At 47.2% G+C, this 26113-nt stretch overlaps 1 protein-coding gene across 2 annotated transcripts in view; it reads right to left on the bottom strand.

The window, feature by feature from the left end:
- Card11 (caspase recruitment domain family member 11) overlaps positions 1–26113 on the bottom strand; it is a 125831-nt gene that overhangs the window by 69677 nt on the left and 30041 nt on the right. Inside the window, exon 1 of one of the 2 annotated variants that reach the window (XM_050163247.1) lies at positions 2968–3043. The exons of the other annotated variant lie outside the window; for it this stretch is intronic. The gene's annotated coding sequence lies outside the window, so the exon portion shown is untranslated. Of the gene's footprint in view, positions 1–2967; positions 3044–26113 lie in introns of those variants that run through there. 2 annotated transcript variants of the gene reach the window in all.

Genomic DNA, 26113 nt, shown 5'->3' with positions numbered 1-26113 from the left:
GGGTATGGTGGTGGATCGTAAATTCAGAGGTTGGTGGATCTCTCTGGGTTTGAGTCTGGTATATATAGTGAGTTCCAGGCCAACCAGATCTACATGGTGAGGAGAGAGAGAGAGAGAGAGAGAGAGAGAGAGAGAGAGAGAGAGAGAGAGAGAGGACCACATCATCTTTCTGATGTTCAATGTTTCCTGTACCTCAACCGTACTAAAAACACACCACACAGACTCCAAATGCAAGTGAGTGAACTTGGGAGTCTTTGCCCCCGGACCACTTCTGACTTCTTGATATGTAGCTGAATGGCAGGAAGTCAGATGCCAGTACGTAGACTTGTACGTGTGTGCCAGCAATACGATCATGTGTAATGAAGCGAGAAGCCTGTCAGAAGCAGACCCTGTTGCTGTCAGTTAGCTTAACTCGGCTTGACGCTCCGGGAACTGTTCTTCCTGTCTCGGAGTCTTTTCACCTCTCTGTCTGGAGCATCAGTGAGCCCACCCAGTGAGCCAGGCTGGAAGGTTTCCAGTGAGCTGCAGACTGGGCTCAAACTGGAGGTGTGGCCATGGAGGTGACCCTAAACTGTTTGAACCACGGTGTGACTTTGTGTGGCATGGATGCACTGTGTGCTTAATTTAACGGCATCTCTAGGCCCTCCTGACTTTTTAATTTTTTTTTTTTTTTGTTCCATGTGCTCATGTGTGTGGAGGTCTGAGGTTGAAGTTGGGGAATCACTCACAATCTCTCTTCCACCTTATTCGCTGAAGCAGGGTCTCTCAATCAAACCCAGAGCACATCCATAGGGCTGGTCTCTATTGTCAGCTTGCTCCAGGCATTCCCTGTGCCCACCTTTTGAGGCTGGAATTATAAGTGGGTTGCCATACTCACTAGCTGACCCCCTTGCTTGTATGGCAAGCACTTTAACTGCCTGAACCATCTCCCTAGCCCCCGACTTTTCTTTCTGCTTTTTTTTTTTTTTTTGAGGCAGGGTACCCCTGTGTATCCAGGCTGGCCTGGAACTCACTAAGTCACCCTGGCTGGTCTCCCAAGCTCTGGGACTACATGCCAAGTGTGAGCCCCATAGCAGCGTTGGTCGATTTCTCAACCCCACAAAAGCCAGCTTGGTCCTTATCTCTGATGGATAAAAGAGCTCTTAGGGCTTCCGGAGTCTCTGTCACTCTTTTATGTATAAGTGTGTGCATGCACCTGTGTGTGAAGATGCACAGGTGTGTGTGTGTGTGTGTGAGTGTGTGTGTATGAGTATACATGTGAGTGAGAGTGTGTTTGTGTGAGCGTGTGAGAGGGTGTATGAATATGTGTGAGTATACATGTGAGTATACATGTGAGTGAGAGTGTGTTTGTGTGAGTGTGTGAGAGGGTGTATGAATATGTGTGAGTATACATGTGAGTGAGAGTGTGTTTGTGTGAGTGTGTGAGAGGGTGTATGAATATGTGTGAGTATACATGTGAGTGAGAGTGTGTGTGAGCGTGAGTATGTGTGCGAGAGTGTGTGTGCATGTGTGAGTATACATGTGAGTGAGTGTGTGAGAGGGTGTATGAGTTTCTGCATGTGTAAGAAAGTCAAAGGACCACCTCAGCTGTTGACGTCATTGCTCAGATGTCTCCCTCTGAGGCAGGGCCTAGAATTTCACCAAGTAAGCAGGCTAGCTGGTCATGGAGCCCCAGGTAGCCTCCTGCCTCCAACTCCCATCTCATCTGAGTTGGGACAGTAAAAAGAGGCACATGTCTGGCTTTACTCTTTAAAGTGAGTGTTGGGGATTGAACTTGGGGCCCCATCTGTACAAGACAAGCGCTTTACCTATTTAGCCATCTCCTCGGCCCCTTCCAAACCCTCTTCAAGCTGCATTTCCCCAAGACACCCCACAAGCCTCTAGCCCAGAGTCAAATATCCTGCTGGGCTCCAACAGCTCCTTATGGGAGGATATCTTTGGGGTCCCCACTCTTGCTTTGGGATTTGGGGGAAGTGGCCCAGCCTGCCCATGGCTGGTGTGGCTGTCAAGTCCAGGTGTCCCAGGGTGGCCTTGGGCATTTTGCTGGACACTATCAACACCACACTCATTGCATATATCCAAACAAAAGAACTCCCCCAGAGACCAGCTAACAGTGCTGGGGGGTGGGATCCTTCTAGCAGAGAGGATCACCTATCTGTGGAGGCACCAGTCTGGGTGCCACATTTCCGAAAGATACTTCTGGAAGCAAACATGACATATATCCTTCAATCCTCCCCAGAGGGGGTTGCAAACATCTCCACCCTTCCAGAAAACACACTCTGGGAACTGACCCTGCTCCTCAGCTGTGACAGTGTGCTCAGTGAGAAGAATCAAGGCATTCACCTGTGACAACAGACTCAACGGGAACACAGTGTTCCCATGGAACAACGGGGGTTTGCGGGGAGCCTTCCGTGGGTCAGTTCTGGGCTCTGCACAAGCCCAGCCCAGTGTGATACAGGGGCCCTGGCAGTTGAGACTCCACATCCAGTTTAGGAAATTACAGAGTAAGGGGGTCACACAAGATGGTGCGTGCCTGTCATCCCACCACCGGGAAGGAAGAGGCAGAGAGAATTCTGGTCAGCCTGGGCTACACAGTGAGCCCCCATTACAGAACATTCAGAGCTAGGGGATGTGTGTAGAGCTTGCCTAGCATGTACAAGGTCCTAGGCACCATCTCAAGCATCAGGGGAGACGTATTTGAAGGCCCCAAGCACACACACATGGACAAGAGCAAAAGGAGCAGGTATGAAGACCAACACTGCTTCACCGGCTCTGATAGTGAGGGCCACGGAGGGACTGTGACCAACACTGCTTCACCGGCTCTGATAGTGAGGGCCACGGAGGGACTGTGACCAACGCTGCTTCACCGGCTCTGATAGTGAGGGCCACGGAGGGACTGTGACCAACGCTGCTTCACCGGCTCTGATAGTGAGGGCCACGGAGGGATTGTGAGGGAAACGTACTCACGGCTTTGCACACCAGCTGTGTCCTGGGCCTGGCACGGGCATCTGTCCCCCGAGTCTCTCAAATTCCCTGTCCTCTGCTGTGGGGCGCAAGGGACCCAGAAAGTGCTGATACTGGAAGCTGCCGCAGCCTCCCCCGGAAGCCCACATGGCCACCAGTCTCTGAGGAGGCTGCCTCTATTTTTAGCAGGTGCAGAGGGAGGCTGTGGTGGGCTGCATACTTCTCTTTTTGTTTTATTACGAGCACGACCTGAAGACGGATGTGGTGGTACGGATCATCCTAGCCACTGGGCTAAGGCAGGGGGATGGCAAGCTTGGGGCTAGCCTGGACTATAGTGTGAGACTGCTTCCAAAACAGAAACAGTAAAAAAAAACCCTAAGCCAGAGACATGGCATATGGTTATAATCCCAGTGCTGGGGTGGGGAGACAGCTCCTGTATTCACTGGCTAGTCAGCCTAGCTAATCAGTGATCTCCAGGTCCATAGAGCGCTGGGGAGGTGGCTCAGCAAGTGAAGGCACTGGCTGTACAGCCTCTGAGGACCACAGTGTGATCCCCAGAACCTATGTAAAGATGGATGGAGAGAACACTAGCGGTCCTCTGACCACCATAGGAGCATTGCGGCACGTGTGTGCACACATACATTATGCATGTAGATATGCACACACACACAAATAATAAGGAAACACCAAAACAAAATCAAACACACGAGTGGAAATGATCCAGGGAGACGCTTGACATTGACCTCTGTCTTCTACATCCATGTACACACACTTCTGTGTATACCAGTATGCATGTGCGAACAAACATGTTCATATATATATACATATATACATGCATATATATGCATATGTATATACTGCACACACATGGTAAACATAACACACATGGTAAAAATAATAAAACAAAAAGGGAGAACCCCCCCCACATCCACTGTTTAAACAGTTGCCTAAGTGGAGTCTGTGGGTAATTTGAACTGGGTGGGGAAGAGGCTGTGAATCAGAAGGGGTTGTGCTCTATATAGCACTTGGGGGTGGGCACAGAGAACTGGGGTGCATTAGCCACCCATAGCATAAGGGCTGCAAGGAACAGGACAGGAGCCTTTCTTCCCCAGCATTCTTTGCAGCACTGCCCATTACACTGGCTCCTGCTGCTCTTCAGATCCTCACCCAGGTGACCAAGGACTCCACCTAGGAGTGAGTGGGGGCCTGGGATATTCCAGAAAAGAGGCATCTATCTACAGGTACATATAGTATTCTGCTCTCTTTTCCTCTTGACTTCGCTGTTAGTGTACACAGAGCCCAAAGCGCTCTAGACCCCCAACATCATCACCACCACTTCCTAGCACTCATTGGGTCCACTACATATCAGTAGGCTGTTCCTCTTTGTTACTAAGCAGTAGCTTGCTGATGCGTGCATCACAATTATTTATTGGTTCATCTGTTAGTGGACATTTGGGGGTTATTGTTTGCCTGGAAAACTATCACATAAGTCTTCAAGTGAATGTATGTTGTCATTTCTTGCAGAAACACATCGTGCAGTGGGCCTGTCAATCACACGATGAATGATGGGTAGCCTCAAAGTGTCCTTACTTGGAGCATCAGGTTCTGGAAACCCAGGCCTTCCCGGAATGGGTGGTAACACTGGGATCTTGATTCTGTATGTGTTGTATGTCCCACATCTTCTGGCTTTCAGTCTTTCCCTCCAACTGGATCTCTCATTTGGGGGCTGGGGTTTGAATGTGAAATGTCCCTCCCATTGGCTCACATGTTTTTACACCTTATCACCAGCTGGTGGCGCTGTTGTAGAGCCTTCAGGAGGAAGTGGACCACTGTGGGTGGACTTTGGGATTTTAAACTTAATCTCACTTCCTGTTCACTCCCTGTGTCCTGATTGGCTGCGAATATCAGCCTGTTCACTCTTGCCACCGTGGTTTCCTGACTGTTCTGATTTAAGTTGCTTCTTTCAGGCATTTTGGAACATGAAGAGAAAAATAACTAGTGCAGAGGTTGAATGGTGTCTCTTCCTAAATTCACGTCCACCTAGAATATGACCTTATTGAAGGAGCCAGCCACGATAAGCTAAATATGAACAGATCACCAAAAGGAAGTTCTTCACTTCCAACCATTATCACCTGCCAGAGTAGGACTCTGCCATCGATAAATTTAATAGAGGCCTGAGTCTCAGTAGTTTACCCTGAAGCAATACCTGGCTGCAGGAAGAACCACAAGCTGAGATTACTTGAGAACTACCCAAAAACAGACCATCCAAAGGAAATGCCTAACATTCCAACCTCTGTAGATAGGATCACCTGCCAGCATACACTCACCAGGACACCCCTAGACAAATGCCAGCCCATCAGGGTTCTAAACCTCAAAAAAATTCCTCACCCCTACCTTTACTACTATAAAATCCCAACTCTGACTGAACACAGGGCTCTCCGTTTGTTCCAATACATTGGACATGAGGAGAGACTGCGTTTGCAAACTTGCATAAAATAAAGGCTCTTTGCTTTTACAAATGGGACTCATTTTCCTTGTCAGCTTTTGGAGGATGTCGCTGATTTGGGTATAACATTTTTCAGGAAATGGGTCCTTTCCAGACTTCATCATGATGAGGCCACCCTGGACCTAAAGTCAGCGGCAGGTGTTTCTTTGAGAAGAGCAAAGGACACAGATCCAGGGAAGGGAAGTGAAGGCAGACTGGATCAGGAGCCGTCAAAAGCTGGGATTGGGAGCTGGGGATAGGACTTGGTGCTGAAGAGCATTTGAAGACCTCAGTTTGGTCCCCCAGAACCTAAATAAAACCAGGTATAGCTGTTTGTACTCGTAACCGCAGCACTGCCGGGAGTGGAGACAGGAGAGTTGCTGGGACTTGCTAGCCACTAGCTCAGCTCCAGATTCAGCGACAAGAGTCTGACTCATCAGGATAAGATGGATGGTAATAAAGGGTAATGAAGTAGGGCGGCTGACATTCTCCTCTGGCTTCTGTACACACACACACACACACACACACACACACACACATCACATCACATATATACACCTGGCAGAGGAGCCACACATAGTGTTGCATCCCTGTAAATTCAGTGCTTGGGAGACTGAGGCAGAAGGATTATGAGTTCGAGGTTATCCTGAGCTATACAGGGAGACCCTGTAGTAAACAAACCAACATAGCTGGAAAAGGCAGAAGGGTTTTCCTCTCAAAGCCACTGACCTGTGATTTTGGACCTCTAATTCGGCGCTCTGAGAGAGCAAATCCCTGCTGTCTTAACCTCTCTGGTTGGCAGCAGCAGAGTAGAGAAGCTCCCTGAGGCACAGGGGAGGGGAGATCCTGGGAACCTCTCAAGGAAGGCGGTACCTGCTGAATCCCACACAATGAGGAAGTAGCACTGGAGCACTTCCGGAGTGTTCATATCAAAGATGCCTCCAATACAGTGAGAACAAAAATACCCCAAACAGAACACTGTGGCACCCTTAAAGAAACTTGAGGACCCAGAAACGCAGCACCTTAGTTTCTGCTAGGGGCTGCTGGCTCAAACCTCATGCTCCAGGCATCCCAACACCCAAGCACTGGGTACAAGCTCTATTTACCAAGTGGGTGGAGGTCTGTCCTGTTTAAGCCCACTGCACACCAGTCCAAGGGACTCACATGCTAGCTGTTTGCTTTATTTATTTTCGCCTTGAAACTGTGATTCTAAACAGCCCGGGCCCCCCACTGCTGACTCAGCTGCCTGAGCCCAAACTCATAAAATCCTATTTCAGAAAGGTCCAATGATTTTATTTTCTGATCATAAATATGAAATTTAATTAGTAGCTTGCTGCTAATGAAGTCGCCACGGAAGCCAGAGTAGAGATGCGGAGAGCCACATAAAGCAGGGCCCACTATCCTGTTAACTCTTTCCCCTTCGCTGTCCACCTGTCCCTGGCTGGGTGCTTTCCCAAGGCCACTTGCTGCAGCTCGCTGGAGACTGCAGAGGGGAAGTCTGGGACCGGAGGATGAGCATCGGTTGCTCATTCAGGTTCTGTGCCTCCACCTTGATTCTCTGGGTGCTTCTACACACAGTAACCATACATTGCAATGGTTAATTTTATACAGCAGCTCAATTAAACAGAGGGCTGCCCAGACAGCTGGGGTGAAGGGTGGTGACATACATGGGTATGAGCTTTTGCTATGGGTGAAGAAAACCCACTCTTGGTGTAGGTAGGACCCTACACTACCTGGGTGGAGCACAAACAGGTCAGAACGGAGAGTTAATCTTGATGGTCAGCTTCCTGGCATTTAGAACCAGCAATTAATTAAACTGAGGAAGAAGATCCATCCTGGATGCTTGCAGCACCATCTCATAGACTGAAGTCCCAAAATCATCCTAAGCACCTCTCTGCTTCCCGGCGGCAGGTGCGAAGTGACCAGTTGCCTACGCTGCTGCCTTTATGCCTGTCCTGTCACGATGGACTGTGTATCTTTGAAGCGTGAGCCACAATAAACCCTATCTCCTTAAGTTGCTTATATCAGGTATTTTGTCCCAGTGAGGGGTCAGGTCACTCGTTCAGGAGGGTTTCTCTCTCTCTTGTCCTGCACCTTCGTCTTCTCCTGCCCTCGGACTGCAGAGCCTTTGGATTTGGAGTGGTCAGCCACTGGCTTTCCAGGTTCTGTGCCCTGCAGGGGGTGTGTCACAGGACTCCTGGGACAAAATCAGTTCCTTAGCAAATTGTCTCTGTAAATCGTATTAGTTCTGTTTCCCTGGCCGGTCCTGTCTGCCTTATGTGCCTGGCATGGCTTGCATCTTCTCTGCACAAACCCTCCAAAGGAGCACTGAGGGGCAGGAGGGAGAGACCAGGCACAGTGAGGTGCAAAAGAGCCCAAAGGAAACCAGCAGACCCCAGTGAGATGCTAGATGGGAGCTGGGATGCAAAAAGCAGGATCCACTCTGTCCCCTGCCATAGATGGGGATGAGAAGCTGTGGGAGAAGGGACACCTGCTCCTCTTTCTGGTGGGAATTTTTTTTAGTTTCTTCTGCTCATGGCCCAGAAGGTCAGCAGGACTATGCAGGCTCTCCTCAGCACCTCAAAAACATACTCTGTTCCACCAACTGTGCCTGCCTTCAGCCTTTCCATGAAGCAGGGATGACAATACAGAAAGCAAGATGTAAATGCATTTCTAATGCCCAAGTCTGGAATTTCACTATCATCATTCTCCTGTGAGTTCACTGTTAAATGAGTGCAGGGATGGGGCATGGCTCAGCAGTGGAGTGTCTGTCTAGAACCCCAGTGAGCGGCTGCGGACGCAGATGAGTTATAGAACACTTGCTTAAAATCTTTAAGAGAGGGGCCAGGGCATGGCTCAGGGGTAGAGAACCTGCCTAGAATCTCCCCCCACAAAGTGAGGGGCTTGGGTATGGCTCAGTGGTAGAACCCCTGCCTAGAATCCCCCAGTGAGGGGCTGGTGTGTGACTCAGTGCTACAATGCCTATCTAGCATGTGCAAGTTTTGTTCCTGGCACCAAAATCCAACAACCCAACCAAAAAATATGCAAATAAATAAAAATTTCCCAAATCAAGAATTAACTAACTTCCATGCTTGAAAGGCAGAAGTAGGAAGATTCTAAGTACCAGAATAGCCTGGGCTACACAACAAGACCTTGTCTCAAGGAACACACAAACAACCAGACTATTCTGCATATCATCCAAGAAGCTGAAGTTAAAACTCAGTCATGAATCTCTCAAACATGCCGGGAAAGAAACAAGCTCACATGGTCAGTGCTGACCTAACTCTGGTCCCCGGAGTGTCGTCACACACAGGGTCTTTTGCATGACTGTGTTTGAAATCCTTGCCTGCCCAGACGGCAGGAGGTGGTGTCATTAACTATGCAGAGGGTAATTCTGGGTACTCGATGCTGTGTGCTGTGTACAGGGGATCAAGCACACAGACCCACCCACGGAGAACACTGCACCCTGGTGAGATGTGAGGAGGGCACAGAGATTGCACCGTGGCCCTGGAGAACAGGTCTGCAGTCAGAGCACACATCATTACATCCACAAAAAAGCTCATGGTGGAAAGTAATAGAGTTTTTTGAGTGATTTGAAAAAAATCAGGAGCTTCCTGCATTTGGATTTTGGCTCCTGGACAAGAAAGAAGAGCCTTGGTTTTGACTCCTTGAGGCTCTGCAGGAATTTTCCTGGGTCAGTGCTGACATGTCTGAGGTACTGTAGCCCAAATGCCTTCAGGCATAACTGTTAGTTCAACGGGTGCAGCTGGCTGAAAACATCAAATGTTTGGAAGAAAAATGCGTTTTTGAAAACCATTCCCATTTCTCTTCACTTTCTGGGTTTGGTGCCCCATGCAAACTTTTCTTACAGACTCAAATGCCGTGTGGAGCAAAGTGGGCTGCAGCATCAGCAACAGCATGTGCTCCAACTACAAAACCAGCATCAGCATCATTACCAATATCTTCACCACCAGTACCAGCATCAGCACCAGTATCAGCAACATTATCAGCATCATCACCAGCGCCATCACAATCATCACCAATATCTCCATCAGCTTTAGCATCAACACCATCATCAGTATTAGCAACATTACCATTATCATCACCAGAACCATCATCATCATCATCATCAACATCATCACCAACATATCCATCAGCTTTAGCATCAGTACCATCATCAGTATCAGCAACATTACCAGTATCATCACCAGAATCATCATCATCATCATCACTAGCACCCTCAGTATAATCACCAACATCATCATCACCAGTACCAGCATCAGCATCAATATCAACATTAGCATCAACTTCAGTATCACCCAGGACTTGTTAGAGTTACAGCTTCTCAAGCCTGCCTGGATGTTCTGAATCCAATTGTAAGAACATAATGTTAGAATTTAGCAACTGGGGCCTATAAAACAACCTCATGGTTTAGAGCATGGACTGCTCTTCTAGAAGACTGGGGTTCAATTGTCAGCACTCATGTGATGGCTCACAACCATCTGCAGCTCCTGTTCCAGGGGATCCAACACCTTCTTCTGGGCTCCATGGTACTAGATACACATGTGGCACACAGATATAAATATGCAGGCATAATACCAGTACACAGATTAAAAAGCAAATCTTTCAGAAAAGAATATTAGCTGCTGTCCAAGCCATTGTGTGGCAGTACCCTTCTCTCACCCTTTTACACATACAGACAGACACTCTACTGAGGCACTCTCTGTGATGCCCTGGCTAACAGACGGTCCTGGGCCAGGGATCTCTCACCTGAGGAGTAAGTTAACCAACACCCCCTTTGCTGTTAGTTTACCAGTGACAAAAATCTTAAAGCAACTAAAGGAAGGAAGGAAGGATTCATTTTGGCTCACAGTCTGAGGGTACACAGTCCATCATGGTGGGGACGGCATGGCGGCAGGAGTGTGAGGCTACTGCTCACCTTCATCTATAGTCAGGAAGCAGAGACAGGAGCGCTGGTGTTTAGCTCACCTTCTTTTTTTTTTTTTTCAGTCTGAGACATCAGCCCATGTCTCATGGTGGGTATTCCTGCCTCAGTGATCCTAATGTGTATTATCTCTCACACATATGTCCAGAAGTGTGTCTCCTAGGGATTCTAGACTGTCAGGTTGACCATGAAAACAATCACAGTAACACATGGTGGCCTCCTTTTCTACCTTCCTGCCCCAGCTTCTCAAGTTCTGGGATAATAGGCGTGAGCCACCACACATTTCTCAGACTGAAGGAAATGATACCAGATAAAGCTTTGCTGTGCACGAACTGCTGCAGAGTCTTAGATACGGAAGGTAGTGAGTTAATGAACTATCCTGAAGTCATCCTTAATTCCTTTCAATCGTGACTGCCTAAAGCCAAAATGATAATGGATTGTGCTGTGTAGAATAGAGGTAGCAGTCAGGCAGAAGACAATAGCACAAAGGATAACAGAGGGTTAAGGAAACGGATGTGGCTGTAAGATTCTACGGTATATGTGAAGTCGTATAACATTATTACAAAGTAGTCTAGGGTGACTTAAAGACCCACTTTAAAAGCCACAGAGGAACAGTGAGTGCATAGAGATAAAACACAGAGCCAGGCTAACAAGCCAGTGGAGGGACACAAACGGAGCATCAGAAAGGTCCTGGGCATGCTCACAGGAAGCAAGAGAGGTCTGGCCGAGCTGAGAAAGTGTTTGTTGCCCAAGGACAAGAACCTGAGTTCAGATCTCTAGAATTCATAAGGCCAGCACCAGAGGCGGGGGAGAGAAGAGGCAAGAGGCACTCTGGGGGACACCGGCCAACCACTCTAGTTGACTAGCTGAGTTTTGGGTTCAGTGAGAGACCCTGCCTCAAAGAGTAAGGTAGAGAATGATAGAGAGAGGGAGAGACCTGATGTGACCTCTGATCTCCACCCAGATTCATGCACGCAGAAGGAAAGCAAGTAGGGGAAGTGGAAGATGGAGCTGTGTCAGGAAGAACACACACACATAGGTGGCGGAGGTTAGCAGGCGAGGGGTAGGTAGCGGGGGAACACGAAAACTCTAAGATTGTCAGAGTGGATTAAAAGATTTCAGTGGCTTCCTGATTATAACACATGCACGTGTGTGCTCACTCACTCACTCACTCACTCACTCACTCACTCACTCACTCACTCTCTCTCTCACTCACCCACTCACTCACTTTCAATGTAAAGACACAGAGAAAGGGGGCTGGAGAGATGGCTCAGTGCATAAGAGCACTGGCTGCTCTTACAGAAAACCTGACTTCAGTTCCCAGATCCCATGCCGTGACTCACAGCCACCTGTAACTCCAGTTCCAGGGATCCAATGCCCCCTTCTGGCCTCCGTGGGTACTGCATGCATTTAGCACGCGCTAGCAAAAGCCTCATACACATACACACAAAATCTTCTAAAAATTGCCTAAGACCCAGAGAACATAAATAGTGGAAACTGCACACACACACACACACACACACACACACACACACACACACACAGAGTTGTATTAAAAACAGGCAAAGAGACACTGCCAGCTGTAAGGCTGTAAGATGGGCACCTTTAGCCAAAGAAACACAGCCAATTCACAAGAGGAAAGACTCTGAACTATGTGTCCCAGGCAGAGACACAGAACTCAGGTAGCAGTATAACCAAAAGAGAAAGTTTGCCTACCTATCTACCTCCCTCCTTCCCTCCCTCCCTTTTTTTCTTCTTAATGAATGGAGTGGTGTGTGTATGTGTATGTGTGTGTGTGCATGCATGTGTGCATGTGTGTATACTCATGTATGTGAAGGTCAGAGGTCAACCTTGGGTTCTGTTCTTCAGTAGCTGTCCCCCTTATTTCTTGAGATGAGTTCTCTCACTGGCCTAGAACTCACCGATCTGTCTCAGCCTGCCATTTGTGAGACACAGTGACCTGCCGTCTCCTAAAGGAGGACACTATACCTATGATTTTCTTTAACATGGGTACTGAGGATTGAACTTGGGTCCTTGTAAGACATTTGACTGACTGTGTTATTTTCCTAGTTCAAGAATCTGTATATATATATGCATATATATTTTTTTTTCAGTCTGGTAAGCTGCTTACGTAAAGCTTTGTGGTCTTTTTGCCCAGTACTTATCCATTTCAATTGTCCTTTTTATGCTAAATATTAGGACTGGTAGATAAAAAGCAAGGTCATGGAAGATTGGAATAATACTGTAAATCACTTAGACTTAACTGACAGTCACAAAACACAGCATCCAGGACTGAAGGTCCCTGAAGAATATCTTCTTTATTTTTTAGTTTTCAATGTCTCCATGTGTATGTGTTTGTGTGTGATGTGAGTGGGTGTGCAAGAATGGCTTGTAAGTGCCATTACACACATGTGGGAAGTAGAAGACAACTTCAGGCTGTGATAGTGTTTGTGGTTGCATATGCGTATTAGTTGGTCCCTGTCTCTTGTTTGCTGCTGTGCCTGCCTGGCTACTGGTCTGTGAGCTTCCTTGGACGCTCCTAACTCTGCTTCCTATTTTTTTCATGGGAGTTCTGGAATTACAAACACAAATTTCTGAATCCAGCTTTACATGGGTTCTGGGATTTGAGCTCAAGCCCTCATGCTTGCCATCAGTAGATGGCAAAAATAAAAATCATTTGGCAATGTTCAGTATCCATTTTGTTTTGTGACTATTTCCTTTGAACTAAAATATTCTCTCCTAAAGAAAGGGAGGAGGGAGGCTCATAAGACTCAAATTAAATCCACAAGTCTCAAGAAGTTCCTGAAACTTACAAGATTCACAAGTTATATTGCATATAACTTCCTATGGTTATATGAACAGTAACTGGCGATGGACAAGATATTCTCCAGTGGAGAAACCTGTAAGGCATGCAGGGAACTCCAGGATGCAGCGTTCCTGAATCTTTACCCATACTAGGGTGGTTTTTTTTTTTTTTTCTGATGAAGTTGCCTTTGAGTTAACCATGTTTTATAAGTACTCCCTCACCCACACTTCTGTAAATAACCCCAATAACTTTAGACCCGAGAGGGATAATTTCTTTGGTCTGTCACTGGTGCCCTATCGGGGTGAACAGACATTTGTTCGTATCTCCCCAGGAAACACTGCTCAGCATCACTCATATTCAAACCTCCCAGGAACTTAGTGTGAACGGGATTGCCCTCCAAACAATAACAGGTGCCCATACTTTCAGATGTAAATACTAACTGCTTTCCTATATGGGCAAGTTGGTGCATGCCTGTAACCCCAGTATTGTGTGGCAGAAGCAGGAGGATTCTGAGTTTGGGGCCAGGCTGGGATATATAGTGAATTTAAAACAATCCTGTTGGACAGCCATTAACCCATTTTATCCGACATTCTAGCGTTCCCAGACAATCTAAAAAGGCAAGAGAAAGAAATAAGGAGGGTGAAATTTGGAAAGGAAGAGTACAACTGTCATTCTTTGCAGTCAACACAGGTACCTCAAGAATCTAAAAGGGGCTACAGAAAAATCTAGGCTCAATAGGATTCAATTAATAATAACTAACAACAAATACTCACCAAGTCGGCAAGGTTATAAGACAGAAGATCAATATATAAAACTCTACAAAACCTGACATATAAAAAAATAAATCCTTAGGATTTAAATGTTTAAAAGATATGAGGAATGTCCATGCTGAAAACACAAGGAAATGCTAAGAAAAACTTAATGAGGTTTAAATCAAATGGAAGTGTATACCATGTCCATGGACGTGAGATTGTTCAGCATTGTTAAGAGAGCATCTCCCAATGATCTGGAGTCTCAATAAATTCCAATCAAATGCCAGTTGGGTTTTCTGTTTGAGTGCTAGTAAAAGAATTCTTATAAAGAAAAAACAAGAGGGCAGGAGAGATGACTCAGTGACTAAGAGTCCTTGCTCTGCAAACATGAGGACTGGAGTTTCAATCTGCAGGGCCCATGTGAAGAGCTGGGCATGGCTTCACAGGGCGATAAATTCAGCACTGGGGGGGGGGTGAGTGGAGACAGGTAGATCTCTGAAGTTTGCCCACCAGCCAGTCAAGCCAAAATGGCTCAGTGAGAACTTGTCTCAATGTAAAAAGGCAAATGATGGAGGGAGACACCCCACATCCTGCTCTGGTCTCCACATGCCTACACACTGGTATGAACCTACACATTCACATGTATGTATGTACCACACACACCTCACATAGAAATGAAAGGGACTCTGAACAGCCAAAGGGATAAAAGCAAGGGACTCATGTAACTCCTCAAGGGCTACTGTGACGTCACACAAATCAAGAAATAGTGAGTGTGGTTTGGGATTCAAGCTAAATAGTAGGAGGGTAAAGTAAATAGAAAAGTCAGTTATCAATTATCAGTTCTTACGGTGACTCTGAGAGCAGATTTATGTTTACAGAGTTGATTAATTTGACAGGGGCACCAAGATAATTTGGTGGTGAGAGAAGTCTTTCAGACCTAGAGCTGCAGCAAGCAGACATCCACAGGGGAAGCAGAGAACCACAGGGGAAGCAGATATCCACAGAGGAAGCAGATACCCACAGGAAAGCAGATACCCACAGGGAAGCAGATACCCACAGGGAAGCAGATATCCACAGGGAAGCAGATATCCATAGAGGAAGCAGATACCCACAGGGAAGCAGATATCCATGGGGAGGCAGATATTCACAGAGGAAGCAGATATCCATGGGGAGGCAGATATTCACAGAGGAAGCAGATATCCATGGGGAAGGAGAACATCAATTCCTACCTCATACTGGACACAAAGCAGTGCAAGGCAGATCGAAGGCTTTTGGTTTTGGTGTGTGTGCAAAAATGTATAGCTTATGTATGTGTCTGTGTGTGAGTGTGTACACATGCATGCGTGTGGAGGCTGATGTCAGCATTCGGGTGTCTTCATCAATCTGTCACCCCCTTATGTATTCATTTTATTTTCTTTTATGAATGCTTTGCCTGCATGTATGTATGTGAACCACGTGCATGTCTGGTACCCATGAAGGTCAGAGGAAGCTGCTGGATCCACCGGAACTGGACTTACGGATGGTTGTGAACCATTATGTGCATGCTGGGAACTGAACTTGGGTCTTCTGCAAGAGCAACAAGTGCTCTTAATCATATTGTTGCGCCATCTTTTCAGCCTCCCTATTGTATTTTAAAAAAGATTTTAAAATTTTAGTTATGCACACCTATGTGTGGGTGTATGTGCATGAGTGCAGTTGCCTGCTGAGGTCAGAAAAGGGTGTCGGATCCCCTGGACCTGGAGTGACAGGTGGTTGTGAGCTGCCCGGTGTGGGTACTGGGAATTGAACTTGGGTCTTCGGCAAGAGCAGTATGCACTTTTAACCACTGAGCCACCTCCCCAGCACCATTTTTATATTTTGAGACAGGGTCTGTCACTGAACCAGGAGCTCACCAGTTGGCTAGGCCGGTTGGCCAATGAGCTCTGAGGATCCATTTGTCTTTCCTTCCCCAGACTTGGGTTACAGACGTGGGCTGCCGGGCCCAGCTTTTACGTGGATGCTGAGGATTCCAGCTCAGGCCCTCATACTTGCCAGCACTTGATTGACAGAGCCGGCTTCTTAGCAGCCCCAGATGGCAGACTTAGAAGTTGAAGCTGTAATTTTCCAGGACAAAAATGTAAGACTTTAATTGTATTTTTGAGATGAGGTCTCACCATGTGGCCCAGGCTGGGTTCTGCCTCTCTGTCCACCTGCCCGGCCTCCTGAATGCTGGGATTACAGGTGTGTATTCATCACACCTGGCATAAAACAACCTCTATATCACAAGGTTGGCAAAGATTATCTCAGAACACTCCAGAAAGCACTAAGCCACAAATTGGGGAAGAAATTCATCAAAATAAGCAACTGCATATCAGAAACGCTACTAATAATATGAGCAGGTAAACCATACACTTGGAGAAAAATAGTTTCAAGACATGTAGCTGACAAAATATTGTTCACATAAAAGCTTTAAGAATGAATAGCCCAGTAAAATGTGTGCAAAGGTTTAAACAGGCATTTCAGAAAAGAAGAGACACAAATGGCCAATAAATGCAGGAGAAAATGCTCTGTGCCATTTGTCATCAGGTCGGGCAAATTAAAACTCCAGTGCGGGGGTGGGGCGGTGAGACAGTGGGGGAAACGCTTGCTGTGCACGAATGAAGACCTGAGTTCAAATCCCCAGAGCTCATGATAGTGGGCATCTGTAATCCCAGTGCTCCTCAGTGAGCTGGGAGGTGGAGACCAGCGAATCCCTGGAAGATCTTGGACCAGCGAACTGGCGTGTGCAACAGTAAACAAGAGACCCAGCCTCAAACAAAGTGGGAAGTATGGACCAGCACACAGATTATCCTGTGACCTTCATTGCACCCATCATCCCACCTCTGTCTGTCTGTCTGTCTGTCTGTCTGTCTCTCTCTCTCTCTCTCTCACACACACACCATATACACACCACACAGACACACATACACCATACACACACCACACACATACACATATATACACACTCATACACACGCACACACAGATACATACATGGATGTATACACACACATCACACACATCACACAAACCCCCACGCCTCCCCCTCCACACACACAACACACAATATACATAAATACACATTTGCACACACATAAACACACATCTACACATATCACATACACGCACCATACATGCCCCACACCCCTGCACACCACACACATGACACACATACACACCACACACACTCCTGAACACCACACACATGCACCACACACACTAGACATATACTGCAAAAACAAACATACCTACACATACATATATACACACACCACATACACCACACACACACCATATACACCCCCATATCCCTCACACCACACACATCCCACACATACTACACACACACACACACACACACATCTGATAGCATGGTGAACATTTAAAGCTCCAGTGTATGAGTCGTGTGGCAACTGAAACAGTCACACAGAGCAAGGGTGGGGCAGGTGTCAAACAGCAACACCTGTTTGGGAAATTAAACAACCCTATCCCCGTGACTCAGAAGATTTCTGGAGTTCTAAGGCTCAAGAGCCTGCGAATTAAGCAAGAACACCCATGACAATTGAACATGTGTGTTGTGGGTGCATGTCCATGATGTGCATGTGGAGGTCAGAGGACAACTTTGTGCTGTTCTCTCCTTCCAACCTTACATGGGCTCTAGAAACTGAATTTAGGTCGTCGGACTTGGGGGGCAAGCACCTTCACCTGTTGGGTCATTTCACTGGCTCCCACTTTTATATTTTGGGACAGGGTCTCATGTAGCCCAGCTTGTTTTTGAATTCGCTATGTAGTCGAGGATGACTTTAGTCGTCTGGCCCTCCTGCATCCACCTCCTTATTGCTGGGATGACAGGTGGGCAGGCCACATCTGGCCAGGGAACCAGAGCTTCCTGCATGCTAAGCCACCTATACCAACTGATTTCAACCCCAGTGCAATGGTAGGTATGTACTTGGGAAGAATGAAGACATGTCCTTGGGCAGGGACGTGTGTGGGAAAACCTGAGTGGCTCCACCTATAACATTCACCGCAGGAGCGCAGATCAGCAAACCATGGCAACAGAATACTAACGGAAGTGAGAGACCTAGGGTGCGCACCCAGCGTGGAAGACTCTCCAGACAGTGCCGAAAGGGACTAGGGTTCCCTATGTCTGTCATCTGGCTCTCAGGAGACTGAGTCAGGGGGATTGAGAGTTTGAGGCCCACTCAAACATGGCGAAATCTCATCTCAAAAAACAGAGGAAGGAGGGAGAGGAGGAAGAAGGGGAGATGGAGAGGGTAGTCGGGGAGGGGGACATATTTGGAGGAAGGGGCCATCACTTTGTGCTATGTCTCATGCTCCCCCTCCTCTTCACCCCTCCATCCCCTGCCCCTCCCCGTTCTTCCTCCTTCCCTCTCTGACTGTGTGGCCCTGCCTATCTCCTGGGACACTCACTCTAAATCTCAGGTACATGCCAGGGGAAGGAGACCCACCTGAGCATAGGCCCAGGTAGGAGGAATCAAGGTACGCAGGCCCAAGACCCGCTGCGCCCCCTACTGGCAACCACAGTCATTGCCAGCTTGTGGCGGCAGCTGGGAAGTGAAGCCCAGGTGAGCTATCCTCACTGACATGGAGCTGCAGGTGCAGATGGTGACTCCGCCCAAACTGCAGATTGGTGAGCTAATTAAGTAACCATTTCCGCTTCGTGGTGGGTGACTTTTATAGACCACACAGCCCCAATCTTGCTGTTCCTTGGCAAACAGCCACCCTTCCTGGGCTGTTTCCCCTCTCTGTAAAGAATCAGATTCAAACACTCTACAGAGCATTTGGGCTCTGTCGGTAAATCCTTCCAGTAACATCAATTATTTTCCTGACTTCATAACATAGCATAATATTACCTAAAAACACAAGGACCATTGGGGTCGATAGCCCAGCTGGGACTCTCGCTGAATGGAGATTCTAACACAACAGGGCAGAGCTGGGGCCTGGGAACCTGCATTTTATTTGATTAAAAGTTCTCCTCTTTTCCTCCCCCCTCCACCAGAGAAAGGATCTCATGCAGCCCAGGTTAACTTCCAGCTTGCTAGGTAGCTCAGGGTGACCTTGAGCCTTTATCCTCACATATGTTAGGATTACAGATATGTGTCTCACACGCGGTTTGTGGTGTGCTGGTCCCAGAACCCAGGGTTTTGTGCATGCCGGACAAGCACTCCACCCACTGAGTTACACCCCAACCTGGGAACTTGCATTTTGGATCTGGTCCTGGTTGTCTGGTAGCATTTGGAGTAACATATTTTCTCATTTGTCATCCGACACTGCTATTACTTGGGATTAAACACGTAAAAGCACAATATAATGTAATCCTTTTCTTTGTGATTCTGTGGGTGGAATTTGGCAGGTGTTCTACCATTGAATCACATCCCAGCCCCTTACTGGGGGATTTTAGGCAGGGGCTCTACCACTGAGAACCACATCCTAACCCCTCACTGGGGGATTCTAGTTAAGTTATCCACTGACTAGTCCAAAGCCCTCTTACTGGTGGGTTCTAAGTAAGTGTTCTATCACTGAACTACATTCCTATTTGGTGTGTGTGTGTGTGTGTGTGTGTGTGTGTGTGTAGCTACCTATAGTTACCTATAGCCTAGAGGTACCTATGCAGCACAGGCTGACTTTAAACTTATAACTCTCCCACCTCAGCCTCCTGAGAAGCTGGAATACAGGTGTGTACCATCATTCTCAGTTTTATTTCATCCTTAAAATGACTCTGTAGTAAGGAAGGTTCTAAAACCATTTGAATTTTGTGGCTTAGAGAGCTACCACCTGGAGTGGTTGGATGACCTGTCTCAAGTCTGATGAGTAACTGGATGGCCAGGATCTGCACCAAAGCCACTTGAGTTCCCATTCATTTTCCTACTGCCTCAACGGAGGACCAAGTGATATGAGATTAACCATATCTTGAAGTATTTTGTTTTATTTTATGAGTGTGGTGTGTGTATGGTGTGTATGTGTGTGTATGCATGTGTGTATGGGGTGTGTGTGTGTGCAGGCACGCACATCCCACCATATGAATATGGAGGTAAAAGGACAACCTTGGGTGCTGACAGTGTTTGAGCCAGTATCTCTTTATAGTTCGCTGCAGTGCCCGATGGGCCAACCAGCCTCCAAGCTCCCAGGGATTGCCATCTTGGCACAGGAGCACTGGGATTATAGAGGTATGCTACCACGTCCAGCTTTATGTGGGTCCCCGGGATCCGAACCCGGGTCCTCACATCTTCACCTTGCTCACTGAGCCATCTCCCCAGCTCCTCCACCTTGTCAAAAAAAATCTAATATTTCATGTCTGCAGTGGGGCAGCTAGAAATAAAAATTCATCATGGGAAAGTGAATGGGAAATCAGCCACACACCACAGACGAGAATGCAGCGTTCCCAGAGACATGGGCGATGGTCTCCGGTTTCCCAGCAGGGCTCCTGATCCGTCTACAGCGTTCTACATGCCAATACTTTCCGCCCCTGCCAGTAATAACTGACATACCTTGATACCTAGTTACTGTCAGTTTCTTTCAGGTGTCTGGATTTCAATTGCTCCTCTGCAGTTCAGTCTCACTTGGTTTATTTAACCAGAACAATTCCATTTGGCACCCACTGCAAGGACATCAGGCGAGCCGTGACAGGGTGACAGTAATGGACGGTGGCTGACGAGAGACGGGGAGTGTGGCACGAAATATGGGCAGCCGTGGGGAAAGATGGGGAAAGTGCAATAAAAAACACAGCGACTCCACTTAAGTAATGCTGAGGTCACATCGCGGGGCAATAAAACGAGGTCACACGCAGTTGGGGCTGATGCGCCATCCTTAACACACTTGTTTCTGCAGCTGACACGGGGATCCATTTAGTCACAGCTCCAACACCAAATGCTTCCTCTTCCAGAGAATGAGTCATACGTGGCTCGCTAACCCTCAGGGTATATTTCAGAAGTTACAAGGAATTTTCTCCACCTTAGTTTCTCCAGCGTTTTTATCCCTTTGCAGTACTGGGGACAGAACTCGGCCTTGCTCATGCTAGGCAGGGGCTCTACCACTGAGCCACACCCCAGCCCCTCACTGGGGGATTCTAGGCAGAGACTCTTAGCACTGAGCCATACTTCCAACTCTGCTCTGAGGGATTCTAGGCAAGGACTCTACTGTTGAGTTCCAACCTTTGGTTTTTATTTTTAACCAATGTCTTCCTAGGCATCCACTCTAGCCTGGAACTCATAATTTTCCTCTTCAGCATCCTGAGCTCTGAATCCAGATGTACAGTGCTATGCCTGGCTCACAGAACTTTTTCAAGCCAGTAAGTGCAACAACTCCCATATGAAAAGCAGGGTCATGGTTTTATGAAGAGGTTGTTCTTTCCTCTATGACAGCTCATGCTCCCCTGGGCTGCTTGAGGTCAGTCTGTGGCCATTTGCCCTCTGCCTTGTGACATTTCTCCCATGGCTTCTGGTCAGTCACCTTCCTTAGTGGTCAGTCACACGAGTGCTCATGTGTCAGTCCCTTGCCTCTTTAAGGCCTGAGTCTTCCCTCCCTTCTAGGAGCTCCTGGGAGGCCCAAAGCCACATGTGGTGCTGGGGTAGACTCAGGAGGAGCTGGGGTTCCAGACCAGCTTGAGCAGCATAGTGAGTTCAAAGCCAGACTGGACTATAAGGAAGCCTCTCTCTCATAAATCCAAGAGAGTGATCCCAGTAAACAGCAGTTTCTGAGTCCATTTGCTCTCTGGGATTACCTCTAGAATCCTGCTTTTAATTTAAAAAATTCTCACATGTATGCTCATGTTGGCCTGTGTGTGGGTGCATGCCTGTGTACAGGTGGAGGCCAGACACTGACCTTGGTAGTCTAGCTTGATCCCTCTATGCCTTATTCTTTGAGTCAGGGTCTCTCTGTCAAACCCAGAGGTCACCGACAGGCTTGGTCTAGCTCGCCCGACTGCTCAGATATTGTGTCTACCTTCTGAGGCTGGAATTATGTGGGGGCGGCCACGTTCATGACATTTACAGGGGTTCAGGGGATCCACACTCTGGCTCTCAGGTGATTCCCCCACAGAAATATCTCGCCAGGTCCAGAAGAATGTTCACGCGTGAGTGCAAGCACGCACGTGGGGAGTGAGTATGACCTCAGGGGTGAGTGTGGGCGTGTATGTAGAGGTCAGAGACTGACGTCAGGCATGGATCCTTGCCTTTGTCTGCTAAGCTAGCTGGTACGTGAGTGAGTCTTCTACACTTTCCCATCTGTGAGATGAGAGAACGATGTTTACCCGTCAAGGTTAGGTGGGGCTCGAAAAGTCACCTGGCATCAGCTCAGTGGTTGAAGAAGTCATTGACAAAGCATGGTTGGGTACGGATGGAGGAGGGGCACTTGAGGCTATATGCCTGGATGAAAATCTGTTACAGTTAATGGGGGATGGAGAAAGGGAGAATCATTTTTCTCCCGTGATGTGAGCACCGGTAACTTGCCCATGAGCTAGTAAATAATCCCCTGTCCATGTAGGCAACTGTGGTGAAATACAACAGAAAAGGCATAAGGAAGAGTAGGAGGGATGTGGTCCCAGAAGAGGTGGGAAGTGGATGAGAGGGGAATGGCATTCATGTAATTAAAATACGCACATGAACAAGACTGACAGAAAGTTTAAATTTATTTTTATTTGTGTGTGTATGTATGTGTGCCTATTGTTATGTGCATTATGTGTGTAGTTCTGGTAGAGGCCAGAAGGGAGCATTTTATCCTCTGGAACTACAGCTACAGACCATTGTGAGCGGCCTGATGTGTGTGCTGGGAACTGACCCTGGGTCCTCTGTGAGAGCAACCAATGCTCTTACTGCTGAGCCATCTCGCCAATTCCCTCAAGATTATTATTTTTAAAAAAACAAAAAGCCCCGGAGCTGGTGTGATATAAGTAAAGGTGCCTCTACCTACTGAATGCTGGGATTATAGGCAAGCATCGGCCTTGTGCAAAAAGAATTTCAAGGAGAAAGGAGGGGAAAAAGAGAAAGTTCGGTGGCTTTAGGTTCACTAATTGGGTGAGGTTAGTGGATAACATCACAGAGGCAGTTTGATGATAAGATACACACATACTAAACATAGTTCCCCCTTTCTCTCACTCCTAATGGAGAGGACAAGAAATCTTTCAGTAACTCCCGTAAAGTATAAACCGATGCAAGTGGCTGAAGGAAAAGGCTGCCCCCAAGACTTGAGCAGCCATGCAGCAGACACGACTCCAAGGGGACAGTTTAGACGCTGTCTGACATGGGACTGTCAACCCTTCTGCCAGTTCTCCTCATGCCCCCATGGTTAGGCAGCAGCTCATGGGGGTGACTTCTTCCATGGACAGGGGGTTTGGAGGTCGGAGAGGGAGGGGCAGAGAGAACCCGCAAAGAGCAGAACGATCCCTCAGCACGGAGGCAGCCGTGGTGACAGACCAGGGAGAAATCCCCTGGAGGATGGTCCTCATACTAGGAGCACTGGACATCAGAGAAAGGCAGAGCTAATGGCCACGCCACAAGGGACAGAGTGAAGTCTCCAAAACAAAGCTTATGGAGACCACCGGCGCAGGCGGCAGCAGACCGGAGCAGGCAACGGCAGACCCGAGCGGGTACCGGCGTACAACACCTAGAGCAGATCGCCCCACTACAATTAAAGCAAAGAGGTAGGCCTTTGGTTGGCGAGGTCCCTGGCAAACAGGGAGCCTGGTCCTGTTCCTGAAGACCCTTCTGAGGGGCGAGAGGGAACTTGGCCCCTGGCAGGAGCCAGGAAACAGAGCGACAGCATTTTGTAAGAGGATCCCCTGGCCAACAGGAAACCTGATCCGGTTTTAAAAGACCCATTAGATAGCTTCGATAGGAGGAGATGGGCAGGCGCCAAGGCAAGAATTCACACAATAATCCGAAAAACAACATGAAAACACCAGAACCCAATGGTCTTACAACAGATGGATTTGAACACCCTAATATGGAAGAAGTGGAAAAAATTGACTTTATGAAACCAAAACAAAGCTTAGGTTAAAACTGGATATATCAGTGCATGCCTCTAAGTGGAGGCAGGAGAATTAGGAGTTCCAGGTTATCCTCAACAGCATAGAAAATTCATAGCTAGCTGGGCGGTGGTAGCATATGCCTTTAATCCCAGCACTTGGGAGGCAGAGGCAGGCAGATCTCTGTGAGTTCGAGGCCAGCCTGGTCTACAAGAGCTAGTTCCAGGACAGGCTCCAAAGCTACTAAGAAACCCTGTTTCTAAAAACCAATAAATAAATAAAATTCATGGCTAGCCTGGGCTACCTGAGATGCTGTTAAAACCAACCAACCAAATAAAAAGCAAAACAAAATACCCCAAAGAAATGCATTCTTCACCACCCCCCAAGGGAAGTGGGAGATGCCACGCAAGTGAACAGATTGACCGATCTTATGAGTGGACATAGCTTATGACCAAGTTACAAAGCTACAAGATTGGAAAGGGCCTCCTAAGTGTTTCAGTGAGAAAAACTAGAAAAAAAATGCCAGAGCTTGCAGAAATATGTTATTTGTGTAGTAGAACGAGGCTGGGGATGTGTAGCACCCAGGAAGCTCTGGTGCCACCCCCAGCACCACACAAACCAGCTGTGAAGCCAGTACAGGGGAGGTGGAGGGAGGAGGCTGAGGAGTTCAAGGTCATTTTAGGTCATATATGGAGTTAGGGGCCAACCTGGGCTGCAGCAGATCCTGTCTCAAACAAACACCCGCCCCCAAATCAACAAATAAAAAGAATGAGAGGCAGCCACTAACAACCTCAGCTGCAAGAAGACAATGGGTGGAGATTTAAAGTTCTAAGGAAAAATAAGTTTGTAATTAGGATTCTATGTTTAGCTAAACAATGGCACAAGTGTTTGAAAAATGGGGGAAAAGTTTTTGACGTACATTTAAAGACTCAAAAACTTTCCAGACCCCACAGTCCTTCTAGTAAAAAATGTCCATGGGCCATGAAGAGAGAAGAGCCTCAAGAGCAAGGGACAGGAGATGAATGGAAGGCACTGTCTGTGACAGGCTGGAGACCCATCCCCCATGGTGATGTGCTGAAGTTCTAAACCCTCAGGACCTCAGACTGTCACTGTGCTCCAAGACGGGGCTAGTGAGGAAGGAATAAGGTTGGGGGTGTTGGCATACACACTTCAGAAAAGTAGGGAGGAGGGCCAGTTCTAAGTCATCCTCAGCCACATGGTGAGTTCAAGGCTAACCTGGATCACACTGTCTCAGAAAATCTAAACAGATAATAGATAGATAGATAGATAGATAGATGATAGATAGATATATGAATGATAAATAGATGATAGATATATAGATGATAGATATACAGATGATAGAAAGATAAAGAATAGATACATAGATGATAGATATGTAGATGATAGATAGATGATAGATAGATGTATAGATGATAGATAGATATATGAATGATAGTTAGATAAATGATAGATATAGAGATGATAGATACATAGATGATAGATATGTAGATGATAGAAACATGGACGATAGGTAGACGATAGATAGATAGATAGATAGATGATAGATAGATATATGAATGATAGATAAATGATAAATATATAGATGATAGATACATAGATGATAGATATGTAGATGATAGGTGATAGATGAGATGGAGGATATGAGAATTAGATTAAACTGAGTCTGCTACAGTGGGGCACACGTAAATAAACAGATAAATGTAGTAAGGGACTGCCATACTTTTACAGGACAATAGATTTAAGAGTAACAGTTTTGAAAGGGACAAAAAGGAGTCAACAGGGCTGCGGCAATGCTCAGTTGGCAAGAAACTCGCCACACAGCATAAGGACCTGAGATCAGAGCTTCAGCATACTCATAAAAATGCCAAGCATGGTGGTATTTGCACACAATCTTACCAAACCCCTACCAACACATGAGCACACCACAGACACACACAAACACACAGAGACAGACACACACAAACACACAGAGACAGACACTCACACAGACACATACAGACACAGATACACCTACATACACACACTCACAGATACACACAGAGACAGACACACAGACAGACAGGCACATACACACACAGACTCACCAGCTGCTCTAAAGTGTTTATGCCTCATACTGTCTTTAAAGCACACAGAACAAAAT

This window comes from Alexandromys fortis, unplaced genomic scaffold, assembly GCF_014885135.2.
Source record: "Alexandromys fortis isolate MF-2015 unplaced genomic scaffold, M_Fortis_MF-2015_v1.1 scaffold_144, whole genome shotgun sequence".
NCBI lineage: Eukaryota > Metazoa > Chordata > Mammalia > Rodentia > Cricetidae > Alexandromys > Alexandromys fortis.
Note: the sequence above shows the minus strand (reverse complement) of the source record. Positions and strands in the feature narration are given on the sequence as shown.